The following is a 21,304-nucleotide window of genomic DNA, read 5'->3' as shown; positions in this document are numbered from 1 at the left end:
TTTTTTTTTAAGACTTATTTATGAGAGAGATTGAGAGAGAGAGGCAGAGACACAGGAGGAGGGAGAAGCAGGCTCCATGCAGGGAGCCCGACGCGGGACTCAATCCCGGGACTCCAGGATCGCCCTGGGCTAAAGACAGATGCTAAACCACTGAGCCACCCAGGGATCCCCCAAAAGACGTTTTTAAAAGCTAATGAGTACTTTTTTTTTTTTTTTTCTATTCCTAGGATAGTCGATTTTTTTCTGGATTTCGCTTTTCCCTTCAATGGAACTGATAGGAACCATTTATTCTCTATCCAGAAACTCCGAAATCAAAGAAATAAGAAAGAAGATTTTCTAAGTTTCTTGCTTCAAGTAGAGAAAAGCCACCAGAGAGAGGACATTCTCAGTGTAATTTCCCATGAATATTTTTTATAAGAACATAACTATATTCTTCTTAGTAATTTCTACTTGGGCTTTTGAGTTGGAGTAGCAATAGGCAAATATTCACGTTTTCGTTTAAGAGAACAAAACTTGCCTTTCAAAGTATAGTGTCCAGAAACCCAGACTCTGTATGGGATCCCATACTGATTGCACTGGTTTCTCTCTCTCTGTTCCATGCGGTCGCTTGGGATCCTGAAGCTCCCAACTATGTCTTTTCTATACCTAGAAAAATAATCTAAGTCTGCTAACCAAAGTGGAAAATTAGGTATAACACTTGGCAGGCTTTCCAGCCCCCGCAGGTCGGAGCCTACTGAAGTAGCCCTGCCTGTATGAGACTCTTTAGAACATTTAGCCATTTTCTTTTCCTTTTTAAAGCCGTTGACATTTGTAACATTGAGACACACTACCTATCAGCAATGTAAATGTAAAGAATGAATGCCCATTACGGTATTTCCTCTTAATAATGTACTTCTTTAACCAGATCCCAAAGTTGTAATAGCTTCCTGCAATAAGTGATATCATTTGCATCAAGAATAAAAATCACAGGATCCCTGGGTGGCTCAGTGGTTTGGCGCCTGCCTTCGGCCCAGGGCCTGATCCTGGAGACCCGGGATCGAGTTCCGCATCGGGCTCCCTGTGTGGAGCCTGCTTCTCCCTCTGCCTGTGTCTCTGCCTCTCTCTGTGTCTCTCATGAATAAATAAATAAAATCTTCAGAAAAAAAATCTACTTTTCCCCTACATTTATAAAATAAATAAAAATTAAATAAAATAGAAAATCACTGAAACTGGCATATTTTTTCTAAACTCAGATTTTGATCTAACACAATGCTTTTGTCAAACAGCACTAAATACATAGCGTTTACAATCACAATGTACTTTACCTCAAGCTTTTGCCGTGAAGCAAAAATCAACTGATCACAATGTGAAATTAATTCTGGTTCATCAAAGTCATAGTGGAGGAAATATTGTATTTGCCCATGTAGTTTTCTTGCCTTGAATACTTATAAGCAATTATAACTGAGATCTAAGCTCATTTGACTGATGAAGCATGGCACACAGTGGAGACAGTGCTAAATATCAAGTATATCATTCTTCTTCCTGAGATGCACCATATTTAGAGCAATTTCTTTTTCTCTTTTAAAGCAATACTTGGATTCCCAAATCATTTGAGTTTCCTTTCAGGCCCAAAAAGCCGCGTTGTTTAGTACATGAATAGGGAAACATTGTCAGTACTGTCAAAAAAATCAGTGCCTCATCCTAAATTCATTCAGTTTTCAGGAAGTTTACTCTCCATCCCTATTCCCTCTCATTAAGAGCAATATATTTAACAATGCCCATCTGTGAAAGACAGTCTTCAGTTTTACAATCTTGCTCAAGCCATTAGCTATTAAAATCTATCAGTAATCCTTTCTTTCAGGAGATTTCAAAGAACAAATTTTCTGATATTCCTCTTCAGCTTATTTTCCTTTAGAATCTTCCTCTTGTATAATGTCAAGTATGAATGTAAGAAAATGAAGGAGATAGAACCTTGAGAAAAAGGGGATAATATGAAAGAATGATGTCTCAATCGATGACAAAAAAAAAAAAATCACTGAAAAAAAAAAGAGCAACCAAAAAAATAGATGAGAGTTTTTTAAATTGATAACATGAAAAAGTCTAAGAGGTAAGGAATTCAGGAGTGGCTAAATCCAGAAGCACAAATACCGTGTCTAGTGTTCATGCTTAACTAGCTCTATGTTTCTCTGTGATACTCTGATTCTAGGCCAGCTCGAAAGCCTACTGTATGAGAGTATCCTTTCAGGCTTGATATATTTACTTCTCTTTTGATCATGGCAACTGAGTCCCTTTCCAGGAGTTGTGCCCAGCTGAAGAGATCCACCTTCTCGAGGACATGGTCTCTCCCTGGAGGCAGCCTACGTCCAATGACTCCCAACAGGGAATACAAAGTCCCTGGCTTCTTGCCTGGAGTGACCCTTTCTAAAGAGCCATCGAATTCTAGAGCTCTGGAAGACCAATTGAGGCATTGTGACTCATCTCAACTCAATCCTCCCTCTGCCTGATTCTACTTCCTTTACTCTCTGCTATGGTCTGACTGTTGGTGTCCCCCCCAAATTCACATGCTGAAATCCTAGCTCCTAAGGTGATGGTATTAGCATAAGGCCTTTGGGAGGTGATTAGATCATAGAAATGGAGCCCTCATGAATGGGGTTAGTGGCCTAATGAAAGAGGCCAGAGAAAGCCCTCTTGCTCTCTCGCACTATGTGAGAGCACAGCAAAAAAGATGTCATCTATGAATCAGGAAGCGAGCTGTAGCCTGACACCAAATCTGCAAGACTGGATTTCCCAGTCTCTAGGACTGTGAGAAATTAATTTCTGTTGTTCAGAAGTCACCCGGACTCTGATTGCCTTGTTATACCACACTGAACCAACTGAAGCACTCCCTTTCCTTAGATGACCTGGAAGGTATCCTCCAGGAAACTTCCCTGCTCAAAGTCTGTTTCCCTTGGGGCAGCCCCGGTGGCTCAGCAGTTAAGTGCAGCCTTTGGCCCGGGGTGTGACCCTGGAGACCCGGGATCAAGTCCCACATCGGGCTCCCTGCATGGAGCCTGCTTCTCCCTCTGCCTGTGGCTCTGCCTCTCTCTGTCTCTGTGTCTCTCATGAATAAATAAATAAAATCCTTAAAAAAAAAAAAGTCTGTTTCCCAGGTAACCCAACCTGGGACACAGTTCCAGAGTTTTGTCCTCTTAACTCCAACTTCAGCAGAAAGGTAGCTTTGCTTCCGTATTCAAATAAAGCCAAGGAAGTGGTGCCCGTTATCCTGGCCCATTGGAAGGCCAGTCACTTGGGACGGCAGAATGACAGGACCAACCAAACCATGTGTTCTCTTCTCAAGCTGCCGCCCGCGGAGGATGGTTAGACAACCCCACCCAAAAGTATGAACTGAGAGTGAGAGAAGGATAATTCCCCAGAAGAAAATTGATGTTACTCACCAGAAGATGAAATGGTGTGGAAGGAAACAAGCATAAAACACAACATCCATACACGACTAACAAGGTGTACATTTATTTTTAATAATTCTAATTTAAACATATTTTGTTATTTTACTCTTACATTAAAATAATGAAATAAAAGATAACAATAGCTAACAATTGAGTCTTTACCAAGTGCTAGCTACTCTGCTATATACTTCTATATACTTTTGATTTATTGACACATTTTTTTAAAGATTTTATTTATTCATTCATGACAGACACACACACAGAGAAAGAGAGAGAGAGAGAGAGAGAGGCAGAGACCCAGGCAGAGGGAGAAGTAGGCTCCCTGCATGGAGCCCAATGCAAGACTCGATCCCACGGACCTGGGACCACACCCTGGGCCGAAAGCAGGCGCTAAAGCTCTGAGCCACTCAGGTGTCCCAACACATTTTATTTTAACAATGATTCTACCAGCTGGAGACTAAAATTCCCACTTTATAGATAAGTAAACTGAGGCTTAGTGAGGTTAAATTGCCAGAATTACATAATTTAATATTCTTTCACTACTCCTTACTTGTCTCTATTACTAAATTTAGTTCTACAACTAAATTAAATTTCTTCATAAACATGCATGGGGTTCTGTGGTGGTTTATATTATCTTTACCTGAATCACCTTATCTCCTTGTCTGACATATTTTATAGAAGCTTTACATAATATTTCCATCCCACTGAACTCAAATGTACATGTGATTTGGGCAGTGAAATTTGGAGCGTCACTCCTGGGAAGGAACTTGACATCTAGCACATGGCTTGCTATGTAATTTTTATCTATTTGCCACAATACCACCAACCAATATCCAAGAGAGAGGCTGTGCCATCAGCCCGTGTTTCAGGATGAAGATGCCGTCTAGCAGAGCCAGAAAGAGATATTTGGTATTATTAAGAAACAAACATTTATTCATAGTTTTGGAATCAAAGAGACAGTAATAAATATTGTGCGTTTTCTGGAAAGACCCCTCTGTATAACTTCCTTGTGAACTCCTGGGAATAGGTAAGATTGGTGAGATATTGGAAAATATGATCCAGAACAGGCAGTTGTCCAATTTCTCAAAAGGTAAATTCATATAAGTATATGATAATGAATCTGACATAATTAAAAGGTCTTACTAACACTTAGAAAAGTAACATTAGCGTTATGAACCACAGTAGACTCTTTAAGAACACATGGCTCTAAAATAAATTTATTCTGTTTTTTTCATGTTATTGGACTGACTGATCAAGGTAACACGATGCATGTACTATATTTGAATTTTGCATCAATATTATACAAAAACATGGATGCCCTTTATCTAAGTGTAAATAATTTTAATATCTGTTTTCATCCTGTAAAACAGATACTGCCCTTGTTATAGATGAGCACACCGAACCTCAGAGAAATCAAATAAATTTCCCAATTTCACACAGTGGATGATTTGGTTTGAAACCAAGACAGACAAGATGGAAAATAAATGCTTGCTTAATATAGTGTAGGTAAGTAAATTCATAGATGACAGAAAACTTTACCCTTAAAGTGTCAAGTAAGCTGAACTAAGATTTATTTGGTCTGAGAACATAGTCTTTTTAGCAAAGCAAAAAATAACAAAATTTCTTTTCAATGTATATTCTGTTTTGTGACATGATTTAGAAATAGAAATTGTATATTCTCTACATGTGTTACCATATCTGTATTGTATAGAAAATATGACTAATCTCTCCCTCCAAACACATAGAATATCGTTTTTTTTTTTAAAAAAAAGCTAAATATACCAGAATTACATGGACTCTTCTGCACTAATTAACAAGGTCATGTAGATCATTTGTTGTCCCTGATAGAGAGGAGAATTTCTGGATTTCTCTGAAACTTACTCCTTGTCAGGTGACAGAAAGTGACATACTTTTTAAGCAGTCTTTCTTCACAAATCCCCCATGTGTGTCAGAGAATCTGTTATTCTGCTGATACCTTAGAAGTAGAAGGTGTCTGGTTTCTCTTTTTCTTCACTTCTTTTCACTCCATCAGATTAAATATCCCTTAGCTTGTCAATACTTTTTTGACAATATCCTTCAAATTTGACCATTCCTCTCTACATATATTACAGAGTCCCTACTTATTCCAGAAGAAGCAAACTAGCTGGAGAAAACAACTCAAATATCTCTGTAGCTTAACAACATAGAAGTTTATTTCTTGGTCATATCATTGTCTAATAAAGATTGGGTGTCTCTTCTGGAAAGTTTTCCTTTAAGGGTAAATATGAGGAATGAGGTTTATATAATGTATGTCTCTTTTATCTAGATATCTTCAAAAACTGCCATATGGATGGGACAGAGAAAAAGTAGATAACCAATAAGACATTTTATGATTAAGGCTAAAAATGATGTCTTCACTTATGCCAAATAGTCCACTGCTCAGAAATCTGTCAAAAAAGTCCAAAAATAATTGATAGTTGGCCTGGGAAATTACAGCTGATGATGACATTACCTTGGCCTCACTACCCCTAGAAATATTTACTGCTTCCAGCATTACTATGGTGCTATTCTTGTTGGTTTTATTTTTTAATTGACCACCCATCTTTATAGAGATATTTCATAGTAATTTATTTCCTCATTCAAACATGTCATCTGGTTATCTATTATCTGTTTATGGAGTATATGCAATAAAGCATATTTGTTGACTTTAACTGTTATACCCAATTATAGACAATTGAACTTAATGCATATCTATATTACTTCATTACTTAACTGCCATTATAAATATAAATATATGCAATACATAAGGGAAGTAGTTGAAAGTATGTATAATTTTTTAGAAGAGGTGGTAAAAATACTTAGAATTGTTTCAGGAACAAGTGTGCCCATATTTGAGTCAGTATTCAGAGAGATCAATATTAAAATCATCCAAAGTACCACAAGTGCTTGTTTTGGATTTTCTGAATATTTTCATACCAAGGAAAGACTTATGCAAATAGACTGAGTAGGATGCTGCCTGCACAGTTTGATTTAAGATGTGAATGACTCCTCTATCTACCAAATTATCCTTCTATCTAAAATGACTAATTCTCACCACTGAAGTCTTTGTATTGAAATAAGATTTTGTTTTCCAAAATAATCTTTTTTCTTTGGAAAGTTTTGTGCTGGAATTCATTACCATTCAAGTTTAAATTAGCGTGATACCTAAGAACCTCGCCCAGAGGTGTGCGGGGAGGGGATGTGAAAAGTACAGAGAACTGAAGGGACGTCCAGGAATGGGGCCATCCTGTGAGACTCCAGACATTCTGGCCGTAGAGCATCACACTTGGTTTAGGGGAACAGAAAGTGAAGATGTGAATGCAAAGAGACGTTTCACTTAATTCAAAGTTTTTTGATGCACCTGAGATTGGTGATGTGTGTGTTAAATGAATGGTGCATTGATATTTTCCTTTATTTTGTACGAAGATTTTCATTTTCCTAGAAAAAGATGTGCATACAACACCCACGCAGCAAGAATGCCAGCTGTTAGGGTGCCGGCCTGGCTTTCTGAGAAAAGGGAGGTCGCGACAAGGATCCCAGTGCAGGGGTCAGGTCCCCAGTGCAGGGGTCAGGTCCCCAGTGCAACGGTCAGGTCCCCAGTGCAGCGGTCGGGTTCCCAGTGCAGGGGTCGGGTCCCGATCTGCTGACTCCGTCTCCGTTAAGTCTCTCACTGGGTCAAAGCCGGCTGCTTCGCTGAGTCATGGCATTGCCAGGGGGGCTGGGGGCTGTGACGTGTCCGGCATCGCAACCACAGCGCCTGCAGCTGCCACCAACCCCCTCAGCGGCCGCCGGGGAGGACGTGCCCGTCCTGGCTTGGGAAGGTGACGAAAAGGGTGAGCTGGGAAAATAAGGTGACTGTGTGGCAGCCACGGCTTTTCAACCCAAGTTAGAGTGGGGTTGGTAGCTGGGGCCACGCAGGGCAAAAAACTGTTGGGCAACAATCTTGGGTGGATTTCTTCCATTTCTCCCCCCTTTTGGCCTTTGGAGCAAAGGCGCGTTGACTCATAAGCATGCCTTGGAAGCTAAGGTCTCCCTGAGGGCAGGGACTCCAGGGTATTCCAAGGTGGTAAGTTGCCTACCCCCCACCCCCCTCCCCCCAGGGATATTTCATTACCTTCCAAGGTAAGGAGTAATCCATTATTTTGGAGGGGAGGATGGGCGGATATGCCAGCAGACATCTAAGAGCATCCTCTATTCTAATTGTGGAGCTGTGGTTTTCTTGTCCTTATTGTTTTGCTTTTTTGTCTGAGGTGCAACCTCTTGCATGTGCCCTTAAAGCACCTGGCCCTCCTTGAATTGCCCTGTGGGAATGGGGGCAGGAGGAACTGATGCAAGTATTGCGCTGGCTGCAGCTTTTCTGCTGTGAATAATAAACTGTCTGTGTCTTTGACCTAGAACATGTGCATATGAACCTATAACAGGCTTGCTTATTAGTTTGCAATCAGAGTAAAATCTTAGACCCTTAACAGTTCCTAACTCAACAAGAACAAGGGAAGCAACAAAAGCCTTAGGGAATCAGGGCCGATGTATAAACCCAGACCAATACAATTTATGATGCTATATTAAGAAATAGCACACTATAATTAATTTTTAAAAAAATAATTGACTTTACACACTAACTTGATAATTTTTATAATCATTTTGTATTCATTTGGGTCTTTCCTCCATGATTCCATCTTCTGTTATTTCCTTATCTTTCCTTTTTAGCAAATATTTACTTTCTAAAAATTTTTCAAGTTTTTATTTAAATCTAGTTAGTTAACGTATAACATTAGTTTCAGGCATAGAGTCCAGTGATTCGTCACTTACCCACAACACCCAGTGCTCGTCACAGGGGCCCTCCTTAATGCCCATCCCCCATATAGCCATCCTCCTACCACTTCCCCTCCAGCACCCTCCATTTGTCGTCTATTCTTAAGAGTCTGTTTTCTGGTTTTCCTCTCTTTTTTCCCCCCATGTACATCTGTTTTGTTTCTTAAATTTAAACGAATATTTGCTTTACAGATCCATGCTCTGCCTTGTAAACCACAAAAAAAAAAAAAAAAAAAAAAAAAAACCTGGAACACAAAAGAGACCAACAGGTACTAGTGCATAGAACGTGGTGGCATCATTCTCTTTGTTCTAGGTAAGAATCATTTGATTCTTAAGACTCCCATAGTAGAATCATTATTATCTACATTTTAAAGAAGGAGAAAAAAGAGCATAATAGGATTTAAGCAAATTGTTCAAGGTCACACAGCCAATGAAGGATAATGCCTTAATTTGAAACAAGACTGCTTAGATTTAAATCTTTACACTTAAAAGTTTTAATTCTGTCACATTATCTTAAAATTTAAGGGGAGCTAATGAGGTATTTCTACAAATATTTCTAATACATCTAAACATGCAAAAGGTTATTCTGGGAGGTTCTGAAGTCTCTGAATTGACACCTCTTCTCATTCTTAACACTCTCCACAGGCTTCTCATCAACACATTCAACTTCATTTGTCATCCATCAGCCACGGACTTCCCCACGTGTACATTCAGTCCAAAACTCTCTTCTAAACCTAAGTACGTGATCAGTTTAAAGCCCTATGAATAGCTCAAAAGGTAAAATCCAAAATCTTAAAAAAAAAACTCTAACATTGTAAAAAGTCTTGTACTTCCCTACCTGTTCTAGATTCTTCTCACAATTTTCTTACCCTCACTTTTCGAAATCTCATGGGTTTCTAAACCGTGTTGTGTTGCCTTCTAATATAGGTCACCGTGCCAGGAAATCAGTTCACTCTGCCTCCATCATCCACCACTATCACCACACACACCTTCAGATGGTTCACTCCTCTTCAGACCTGAATTTTAACATCATGCTGTTGTAGGTTCTCCCCCAATCCACCCAAGATGAGATCAGATCTCATTGTCATGCAGCATAGTGGTATCAGTAATTTTTTTAGTAGTACAAGCTATTTGTAACTGTGCATAATTGTTTCATAATTGTCATACTGGAATGCAAGCTCATGAGAATTGAGACTTTATCTTGTTTTTATTGTTCTTGTATCCCTTATACTTATTACAGGCTAGACACAGGCATTAGTACTTGAATGAATGAATGAATAAATGAATGTGGAAGTGATTAAGACAGAGAAAGAATGATACAAAACGCAGTAAGATTTCAAAGGTGAAAGAGATTCACTCACTCCTAACTTCACTGCTTAGAGAAAGTTTTATGGAAAATATGACAACTGAAATGTATCTTTAAAAGATGTTGGGGATTTTGACAGAGATGGGTGAAGTATGTTACAGTTTGATCAAAATGGTTTAGCAAGAACTAAAAGTACTGCATTAAAGTAGTGAAAGATAAGTGTAGGAGTTATACACCATGTATTCTACTCCCTTTAAAGTCATACTGAAAAGCCTACCTCAGGAAGAGAAGAAATCATAACTCTGTGGTCTAGCAATTGAGTTGAAGATGACAATCACTAAATTAAGATTAACGTAGCTGCTAGTAATTTAGAAATAGTTCTTTATCAATTGATATTCAGTTACTAAACAATCATGAACAAGAAAACATAAAATATATGAGTTGAAATGGATTCATAGATCATCTAGCACCTGGACAGACGAAGATGAGGTCTAGCTTGACGAAGCGACATGCACAAATTCACAAAATGGGTGAGTGATAAAGTTGAGAACTCCGATCTCTCCATTGCCAGCTAAGTACATAGGGCAAAAAAAGGCCCCGCAAGAAAAACACTTGCCAGGCATAAGTTCATATCATACTTAGCAATACTCATCAATATAAAGAACTGCCTGCTGCTACACACAAGTAAGTAATAAATCTCAAAACCTTATGTTGAACAAATGAGCCCAGATACAAAAGCATATATTCTGTATGCTTCCCTTATAAGAAGTTCTAAAACATCAAAAACACATCTGTGATGATGAAAATGAAAATAGTGTATAGAGTTAGGCAAGGGGGGGTTAATGGAGAAAGAAACTCAAGAAATATCTGGGGTAATGAGGCATTACATATCTTGATTGGAGTAGGGGTTAAGTGGGTTTACACATTTATCAAAATGTGTAGTAATGAAGCATTGAAACTCGTGTTTTGTAAGGAATGTAAATTATACCTCGATAAGGGGAACTTGGGTGGCCCAGTTGGTTAATAAACTCTTGATTTCTGCTCAGGTCATGATGCCAGGGGCGTGAGATCGAGCCCCATATCAAGCCTGCCTCAGGCTACAGACTGGGCATGGAGCCTGCTTAACATTCTCTCTCAAAATAAAATAAAATAAAATAAAATAAAATAAAATAAAATAAAAGATTCTCTCTCTCCTTCTGCCTCCGCCCTCCCTCCTCCCCTTCAAATAAATAAATCAATAAACTTCAATAAACATCCTATTGCCATAATCATATAATACACTAATTTTATTTAAAGAAAGGCTAAAAGAAAAATAAACTGACTGCCTGACTGTGATAAGCATGGCCAAATATTCAGAGAGATGATAGATAATAGATACATAGATAGATAGATAATAGATGATGGATGGATGAATGGATGGATAGATAGACAGACAGATGTGTAGTTACAGATGCAGGCATAGATATAATAATCATTTCTGTACTTCTCATTTGTACTATGACTTAATACAAGCCCTGATCCATTTTGATAAGTAGGTTATCTACTAAATTATAAAAAGGGGTAAATTATAAAAAGGGGTAAGAAAACTAGGATTTATTTTGTATTCCTGTTTGGACCTACTCTTTTCCTTTGATAGTTTTTCGATTCTGTGATAAAAGGCCAAATAAAACAGAATTTTCCTTTGTACTACCATGCCTGATAGGAGTCTTAATTTTTTATTCCATTGAAAAGGTTCTCATCAAAACCCCCATGTACATTTCTAGACTTCTCTGAAAATCTCCTTTCACTTCAAATATGCTGTTGGGTATATTCCTTCCCTTATTCTATCAACTCTACTCACCAGCCTCTAAAAGCATAATCGAGATAGAGGAGATATAACAAGAAAAGAGACAGGCATCTCTTCACCATTTGTGAGCATAATGAACCCCTCCGTCTGATTGTATTATAATTGCGCCCCCTCTGGCACTGGTCTTTGGATCTGCCCCCAGTTATGCCAACCTCAATTTCTGGGCACATTGATGCATAATCTCAGCCGGCAAATCTCTACTTTCCAGGCCTGTTTATTGTAATATCGATGAGGTTTTCCTTTTACAGCTCCCTCTCTCCAGAGGTAAACAAATTTGGTTAAAAACAAAAGAGACTATTAATTAGCATCTTTCTAAAAAGGAAGACTGTTTTGTGCTGGTTTTTAATTCCCTCATGTATACACCATTCTTTCTCTCGCTGCCTCTGTTTTTATACAACTCATGCCTGCTTACACAGATGATAACAAAAGATAATTATCCTCTGTTTGTATTTTTAAAATTCATTTTGACATTTAAGAAGATATTCATAGATCTTGGAAACTAGCCCTTTATCTGATAGGTCATTTGCAAATATCTTCTCCCATTCTGTAGGTTGTCTTTTAGTTTTGTTGACTGTATTCTTTGCTGTGCAGAAGCTTCTTATCTTGATGAAGTCCCAATAGTTCATTTTTGCTTTTGTTTCTTTTGCCTTGTGGATGTATCTTGCAAGAAGTTACTGTGGCTGAGTTACTGTTGCCTGTGTTCTCCTCTAGGATTTTGATGGAATCTTGTCTCACATTTAGATCTTTCAACCATTTTGAGTTTATCTTTGTGTCTGGTGCAAGAGAGTGGTCTAGTTTCAATGTGGATGGAACTGGAGGGTATTATGCTGAGTGAAGTAAGTCAATCGGAGAAGGACAAACATTGTATGTTCTCATTCATTTGGGGAATATAAATAATAGTGAAAGGGAATATAAGGGAAGGGAGAAGAAATGTGTGGGAAATATCAGAAAGGGAAACAGAACATTAAGACTCCTAACTCTGGGAAACGAACTAGGGGTGGTGGAAGGGGAGGAGGGCGGGGGGTGGGGGTGACTGGGTGACGGGCACTGAGGGGGGCACTTGACGGGATGAGCACTGGGTGTTATTCTGTATGTTGGTAAATTGAACACCAATAAAAAATAAATTTATTATAAAAGAAAGAAGATATTCAGTTGGTTGAGCATAGTTCTTTCCTTTACCAGACTCAGCATTAGAAATGGTATTTATCAGTTACTAAATCACAGACATTCAGTATATACATTTAACTACAAAAACGGATGCACTGAGGCAGATTGATCACAAAGACATCTCCAACTCTCCAACTCAGTGAAATGATAGAGCACTCTCACCTGAAAAAAAGAACGGTTTTCTCTGTCTCTTTTTTTTAAAAGATTTATTTATTTATTTGAGAAAGAGAGAGAGTAAGCAAACACAGGGAGGGGCAAAGAAAGAAACGTTAGCAGACTCCTCACTGAGCTGGGATCCCAATACAGGGTTCCATCCTAAGATCCTCGGGTCATGACCTGAGCCAAAATCAAGAATCAGCCACTTAACTGACTGCACCACCCAAAGGCCCCTCATTTTCCTCTCCCATGTGGGAGGAAAGATAATTTGCCTTTCCTATTTGTTTAAATGAAATAGCAAGTCTGGTCTGTATGGTTTCCTCCCTGGATCTTTAAAAGAATTTCCCAAAGGCAACAATTAAAGAACAAATTTATGTAAATACAATAACTATTTGACAGAGAATCCTGTTTATTTTAATGTCCTTGATTTGGTTTGCTACTCTATAGATCTAATCATTTGGAGAGATTTCAGTTGTCCAGATCAGTAATTGAATTGTAGAGTGCTTTCCAAGTTGCAGAAAAAAAATGCACATCATTTGCTTCTCCCAAGTAAAGTTAATTAATATTTTCTTATTCTTAGCTTCAGTTAATTCATCTAAAAGTGAAGAGAATTCCAAAGTTCAATAAGGAAATTGCTCCTTGATACCAATAAAGGAATTGCTTACTACTTTTTCTACCCATTTTGAGCTGATATATATACAGTCCTTACTTATTCAGGTGGACCTAGGAGGAAATTACCTGCAATCACATAAGGAAGCACAGGTTTCTAACTTGATACACAATTATAATCTGTAGTTTTCTTTTTTCAATGAAAAGCACTGGACAATTAATTTGGGTGGGCTTAAATGTGCAATAATTCATTGCTCATTTTAATCCACCTTGGGGGCTAATTTGGAAAATAGACCACATTAACCTACCACTCAGAGATAATTGCTGAATGTCTTCCAAGAGTTAGAAATTATCCCATTATGTACATTTCTCTTTTCTTATTTCCATTTGAGTCAATGAAAGGTAAAATGTTAAGTAGGGTGAACTAATTATTCCAGGAGAACATTTAAAAAGATGTTTCTCTGCATTTAGTCGAGTGTTCTGCACATAATACAGTAACAGACTGCTACTTATGCCTTTGATTATTATGATCATGTTGAATGGCAAGGTATTTGTAAAACATTTCTGGAAAAGATTGGCTTAAAGAAAGGTATAGGTAAAAATAAATCATGATTCAAAGGTTATCCTGCTAGTAAACTACTACGTGATACCTGTTTATTCAAAAGTGTAAATTGTTTCTTTTTTCCTAAACCTTCAGCGATTCCTGTGACAATAAAATATATTCATCAGTCTTTTGCCTTCTCTAGTTAATGTTTCATGCCTTTATCACATCGGAATATTTAAAGTTAACATAGCTCTCAATACACATTGAAACAAGAAGTTTTTCACAGTTATTTATATCTTCCCAATAGCTTCCTGGTTTTGCTTTTTAAAACAAACAAGTTTATGAGCATAAAAAGGGCCACAGACCCCAGGGAACCAACCGTACAAACAATTAACTTTCTCATTAACAAGTTTCACAAAGCTTGTAAGTTAAAAAACAACAGTAATAACAAATCCTTATTTCTGAAATGTTAAATCATACTGTGTTGCCTGTCATTTCAAGTTATAACCTGTCCCAAATTCACAGACTCTCAGGCATGCCCTGAAAACTGAAAATAAAAACTAAAAGCCTTCAGAATGGAAATCAGATTTCAGATGTCTAACCAATTAGTATAAAACCTAAAATATAAGAAAAATAGATTATATTATGAGAAATTTTTCTCGACCCAGTTATTTTAGAATCTCCAAATCGAAGGAAAATACCATAGAAATAAATACTTGTCTCTAACCTTTGCCTTAAATGCATCTTAGGGTAGTTATCAGATTTAAAACATAGATGTGAAGTAGGAAGGAGACAAGTCTAAGCAGTTGGGTGCTGAGTCGATGCACAGAATGAGGGTAGGAGTGCTGGATCCAGAATCTGAAGTCCAGGATAAATTTGATTTGCAAGTATTGACATGATTGCAGGAAAAATCTAGAGGGAATCGTAGGCAGCAAAAGAAATGCAAGTCATCTCATATGGTTACAACTTGAAAAGAAAAACCATGTAAGCAGAAATATCTAGGAAAAGACCCTCAAGTTTCTTAGTAAATGGACCTGCTTGAAATTAAAAGAACAACTAATGTTTAATTTTAAATTTAAATTGATTACTTTCTATGTAACAAACTAGGAATGACAATGAATAAATTAGAGTTTCTGTCCTAAAAATATCTCACGATCTAGCTGATACTAATATCTGCATGCTTCCTTAAAATTCAGTGTAGGGGTTTAGTTCTGCTGGTTCTTGTGAAGGCTGACCAGATTAGTTAGAAGTCATCACCTTACTGAAGACAATGAAGAAACTTGACATTGGAGAGCTTGGGTGACTCAGTTGGTTAATCATTCAGATACATGATTTCGGCTCAGGTCATGATCTCAGGGTCCTGAGATAGAGCCTGGGGTTGGGTTCTATGCTACATTCAGAGTCTACGTAAGATTCTCTCTCTCCCTCTCCCTCTGTCCCACCCCCCTGCTTGTGTGCTGTTTTTTTTTTTCTCTCTCTCTTAAAAAACAAAAAACAAAAAACAAAAAAAAACTTGACATTTAAAGAAAAGGATATGAAAAAAAATGTACCTGGAGACCTAAAAAGACAAGAGAAAATAATAAGGCCGGGGGTCATAAGAACATAGAAATCAGAGATGTGAACCTAGCATTTGGGGCTAGTTTTCCCTTAAAATGTCTTTGAATTTCAGGAAAAAAAGTATTTAAGAAATTGGCAAGTTCAGAGTTCAAAAACAAAAGAATAATAACTTCCTGCTTTGGGATTGGACTGTAAAAGACCTACATTCTCAAAGTGAACTAAGGAAGAAAGGCCCTGTGGAAAGGGAGCTCAGCTTAAGGTCATTACTTTAGACCTTAAATTCTTTCTCTATTTAAAAATTGCCAAGAGAAATATTGAATGTAAATCAGTTATTTAAGAAAAAAGAGTTGTCAGACACAATCTTTGGCTACTCTTGAGATATTCCAAGGAGGTGAATGATATGATTAGAGATTTTAGCAGAAAATTGGAAATTATATAAGTAAAAAAAATAGAAATCAGAACTGAAAAAATATAATAAACAGGCAAAGCTGAAGAGAAAATTAGTAAGCTGAAATATGCAAAGAAAGAAAAGGTCCAGAATGAAACAAAGAAATAAAAGGGAAAATACAAAACAGAGAATCAGAGACACAGAAAATAGAGGAAAAAAATCTATATGGAAACAGAATCTCCATGTGGATGGAACCAGAGTGTGTTCTGCTAAGTGAAATGAGTCAGTCAGAGAAAGACAAGTACCACATGGTCTTACTCACATGTGGAATTTAAGAAACAAAATAGATGAACAAAGAGGAGCAGGCGAAAAAATAAAATAAGATAAAGACAGAGGGAGGCAAACCATAAGAGACTCAACAACAGGGAACAAACTGAGGGTTACTGGAGGCGAGGGCGGTCGGGGGATGGGGTAACTGGGTGATGAGCACTGAGTGTGATATGCAACTGATGAATTACTGAATTCTACCTCTGAAACCAATATTCCACTATATGTTAACTAACTGGAATTTATTTTTTTTAATTTTTATTTATTTATGATAGTCACAGAGAGAGAGAGAGAGGCAGAGACACAGGCAGAGGGAGAAGCAGGCTCCATGCATCGGGAGCCTGACGTGGGACTCGATCCTGGGTCTCCAGGATCGCGCCCTGGGCCAAAGGCAGACGCCAAACCACTGTGCCATGCAGGGATCCCACCTAACTGGAATTTAAATAAAAATTTGGATGGATAAAGAAAAGGCCACACACATACACACACACACACACACACACACACACGCACACACGATAGATATTACTCAGCCATCCAAAAGATATCTTGCCATTTGCAATGACGTAGATGCAGATAGAGTGTATTATGTTGAGTGAAATAAATCAATAATAAATGAAATAAGTGAAAATAAGAAATAAGTGAAATAAATATCATATGATTTCAAAATATGGAACTTAAGAAACAAAACAGATGAACATGTGGGAAGGGGGAAAAAGAGAGAGGGAAGCAACCATCAGAGACTCTCAGTGATAGAGAAGAAACTGAGGGTTGATATATATATGGGTGATGGGCATTAAGGAGGGCACTTGTGATGAGCGCTGGGTATGATATGTGAGTGATGAGTCACAAAATTCTACTCCTGAAGCCAATATTACACTATATGTCAACTAACTAGAATTTAAATAAAAACTTGAAAGGAAAAATAAAACTTGGACAAGGGTTATTACCGACTATACTCATGTTTCATTTTTATTCCATTAGTTTTTATCTTCTATCTCTCTACATATCACAATTTTATTTTTGTTGATTTTCCTTACCAATATATTATTACTGTCTTCTACAGCATCCCTCATCTAAATCCCCCAGCATTCTCCATGATCATCATCTTCAAAGAACTGTAGCCAAAGACCACTATTATTTCTCCACTTGTTGACCTTTTGTTTTTCAGTATATGTCCTTCCCACCCTGCTAAAAGGTTTTTCTTCAGAAAAGTCCTTTCTTTCTTCAGAAGTCTTCATTGACCTACATATTTTCTTTCAGTTGTCTCCTAGTGAATAAATTCACAGCATTTGTCATCGTGGATCATTCCAAAGACGGAATTCCACCATTCTGCTAGATCTTTGTTGGATATCCTAACATTAAACTATCCCATCTATCTTGCAATTTCTTAACATCTCTTCCTTTACTCATACGTATGCCTCTTTCCCCTCCATCTTTCTATTATGCTAATTTCTAAGAATCGGTCCACAGCTATTTTTTTATGTGCACTTTCTGTCTCTGGAGTCTTGCTTGGCTAACTCTGTGATTTCAACTACCATCTCCAAATCAATGACTTCCATCTCTTTCCTGAAAAACAGCTGAATTTCTAACTGTACATTATTTCCACTTTGAATTCAGTAAGTCTGAAATTAAAGTCTGTCACCATCTTTTTCACAGTTCCCAAGAGTCTTAACGCACTTTTTTCCCATCTCTATAACTAAAAATTGCTGAATTATTCTTGTTTCTTTCCTCTCTATTGTCTCTAATTATATACATATCATAATATATATAAAAACTGCATATATATGTGTACATATGCAAGTACATACATAATATATATTATACATAGGGTTTTTGTGCATGGAGTTCTTCTTTCTAACCCCCTCTTCACCATCCTAGTGAAAATAATCATTCTTACTTGAGGCCATAATTAGTATTTTTGAAATATTTTCACTCTCACTCACTTCCAGGTACATGGTAAGAGTGTCCTTCCCTGTGTTCTCTGAAGTTAGGCCATGAAATGTGACTTCCTCTGGTCAGTTCAGTGTGAAGAGAAGTGTTACATGCAAATTCTGGATGAAATCTCTAACGGCCACTGCAGGTCTTACTTTGCCCACATCCTTTCCCACTGCAACGACAATGGAGAGCATTTTATAAATCATCCACCATTACCCTGGATCCATGAGCAACAAGGAGGATTGCCTGCTGGTATGTGTTGGGTAAGTTGTGTGAGAAACATTTAAAGACTCTGAAAACCAGGATTTTGTTTTGTTTTTCAAATAAACTTTTAATCAAAAGACTTTTTACCTAAACTTTGTTTTCTATATGAAATTTTTCTCATGAAAAATACATATAGTATAAAGATTAAAGGAACTCTACACTCAGCATAGTGTAAAGTATAGAGTTGTCCAATCACTATTTTGTATACCTGAAATATAACACCATATGTCAACTATACTTTGAAAAAAATTTTAATGTGCATATGGCAGTATTTTTTATTATTTTATTTTTCCTCGGTCAAATGAATGATTTGAGTTACCCCCAAAAAAACATAAAGATGCAAAAATGGCTTAAATACAGAATTCAATCAAATTAAAATTAAGGGGCACCTGGGTGGCTTGGTCAGTTAAGCAGCAACCTTTGGCTTGTGTCATGACCCCAGGGTCTGGGGATCGAGCCCCCTGTCAGGCTCCCTGCTCAGCGGAGAGTCTGCTTGTCCCTCTGCCCCTCCCCCCTGCTCATGTGCCCTCTCTCTCTTCCTTTCTCTCAAATAAATAAATAAATAAATAAATCTATCTTTTACAAAATTAAGATTAAAAAAGGTGTACAATATAGCCAGAAACAAAAGCATAATATGGTAGAGGAGTTGTTAGGAGGTCAGTTATAAGGATGGAAAGAAGATTTTAAAGGCTAACGTATAAAGAATAATTCAATAAATTACATAATTCATATATTTCATAAGACAAAAATGGTTCAATTGCTCAAAATTTACCTTTGAGTATATAGAACAGATGAGTTATTTCCCCATTGTTCAAGGTGAAGCTTCTGTTAATGGAATACATTTGTAACTCCGGAGAAACTTACTGATTTATTGGCAGCAGATACTCAAACCCACAAGTCTCCTATTGCAGAACATGAGAACAGGGGCTAAGTCTTATGTGGTTTCCTTTACTGATTATTAGTTTCAAATGGAGTAACCTGTCTGTCGAATAATCAGGGAGTCATGTCAGTTGGAGAAGGCAGGGAGATGAGGCAGGGAGATGACTTTGGTTTGGGGATGGGATTAGTACTTGTAGGCTTTCACTAAATATGCTATTTTCCCTATCTTGAAGCACATCTTCACTCAATTTTCAGTGATCATTATGTATGTCAAATTCCCATTTCTTAACGGTTATATCCTCATTCTTGATCCTTTACTTTGTGATACCTTCAGAAATCTCCCTAAGCTGGACTGTCAGTTTGTAGACAATCAATAATGATGAGCCAGTGCGATTTATCTTTCAGTGCTCCCTCACCACCTTGCAGTGGATGGCCTGGTTTTCCCAAGGTACATCCCTAGGTCCATCTTTTTACTCTTTTCCTATCTACAACAGCAACCTTCATTAAATTGTTTTTCTCTACTCAAGGTTTGAGCAAATATGAATCAGTTTTTAACATCTAACATTCTGGATCTTGAGATACATTTTGTGGTTTATGATTTTGAACTGCAGCTGATTCCTTAAGTGAGTACAACCTTAACAAGTAACAAAACTCAGACGTGTAACGGACAGCTTTATTTCCTATAACGTTTTATATTTTAAGTCCAAATTTGGTTCTAAAAGTTTATCTAGATACTTTTTAGATGTATTCATCATTTCAGGATTCAACCAACGTTTTTCACTGACCTCCTCCTTTTCCCTAGAGAACTATTCAAATTCCTCCTGGCTTATGTGTCTAGCCTGAACCTGGGAAAGGTAAAACCACATGATCATCATTGGTTCACTCTGGCACCTGTCGAGGTGAACGATCCAGTCGGAGTCTTGAATGCATCATCTGGGGTGCCTCAGCCATAGCACCCCATTGATACCTGCTAGAACCCGACAACCATGCCAGGTTGGAAACACTTCTCCCCTTCTTAGTTCCTGGCAGTTCTCCTCAAACTCCCATGCCTTTCTCAAGGCAAGAGAAAATATAACTGCTTTCTCATAGTACTCTGGCCACATGTGACTCTTTGAGGGAACACCTGTCCCACCTGCCTCCAGAGACTTCTATATGTAGAAGCCATCCTGCTGCCAGACTGTTGGTGTTCAGGAACATTTACAAGTCTGAGGGCATCGAGGTTCAAATGGAAACCGCATATGAGTTCCACCTCTTTCAGATTTACCCCAAAACATCTGGGGAGTTCCTTCTTCACCTCCTTTCTCTGGAACGAGTTCCTTCTCAAAACCCACATCTTGAAGCCTTTCTTTTCTGCTCATCCAGTTCATGGGGAAACTGGCACCTCTATCATATTCATTATTTCCAAAGTTGTGCGTACTCTACTCATATTCTGTCCTGTATCCTTCAACATATTTTGTAACCAAAATAAAGTCATCTTTGGCAACTCAAATATTTTCAAATGATCATGTTACGTGTTTCAGGTGACAAATCTTGAGCTCAAAAGTCAAGAACTTAACACTTCTCCTCTGTTGTTCGTCTGTTCGAACTTTGCTGCTTGGACCCATATTCCTGGACTCACATAAGTGCTTCGTGAGATGCGGAGACTAGATGGGAGCAAAACAGAATTCTGGTAATAAAAACCACATTGATGAATATCAAAATATCACACTGATGTACTTGTTTCATTAAAGATAGACTTCTTCTCTACGTGTATTTTTAAAATTTTGTCTTATTTTTCGTGGGTGTGAAATTGGACAATGAAATAAAAACTGCTTTTATTGCCATATCTTCAGCCACAAGTCCCATTGGCTTGGAAGTATGCTGATAGCTCTGCCAATTGGAACTACTTCTCGTCACACTAATAGTACCTCCCAGCTACTGCCTGAGTTCCTTTCTCTCAGTGCCAGACTTCTCCACGGAATCTTCCACACTTGGAGTTCATGTCTTTACGGCCCTTATCTTTTGAAACAAAATATTCAACCTAAAAGCAATGTTCAATAAGCAAAATGTTTACCACCACAAAATCTCAAAA

The 21,304-nt window shown here is 37.8% G+C and overlaps 2 long non-coding RNA genes across 3 annotated transcripts; both read left to right on the top strand.

The window, feature by feature from the left end:
* Nucleotides 1–2,488: 2,488 nt before the first annotated feature.
* Nucleotides 2,489–4,922, top strand: LOC118353186 (uncharacterized). The gene is made up of 3 exons (XR_004811612.2): nucleotides 2,489–2,563; nucleotides 3,317–3,477; nucleotides 4,793–4,922. It is a non-coding gene; the product is annotated as an uncharacterized LOC118353186 (long non-coding RNA).
* A 3,393-nt stretch (nucleotides 4,923–8,315) lies between these two features.
* LOC112641440 (uncharacterized) lies at nucleotides 8,316–10,685 on the top strand. Of its 2 annotated transcripts, none has more exons than XR_003124647.2 (3): nucleotides 8,316–8,565; nucleotides 8,898–9,029; nucleotides 9,180–10,685. It is a non-coding gene; the product is annotated as an uncharacterized LOC112641440 (long non-coding RNA). The 2 variants fall into 2 exon arrangements; XR_003124649.2 differs by having other exon boundaries at nucleotides 8,318–8,565; nucleotides 8,898–8,990.
* Nucleotides 10,686–21,304: the final 10,619 nt, after the last annotated feature.

Source organism: Canis lupus, chromosome 33, assembly GCF_003254725.2.
Source record: "Canis lupus dingo isolate Sandy chromosome 33, ASM325472v2, whole genome shotgun sequence".
Taxonomy (NCBI): Eukaryota; Metazoa; Chordata; class Mammalia; order Carnivora; family Canidae; genus Canis; species Canis lupus.
The sequence above is the reverse complement of the archived record's forward strand: the minus strand, read 5'-3'. Positions and strand labels throughout refer to the sequence as shown.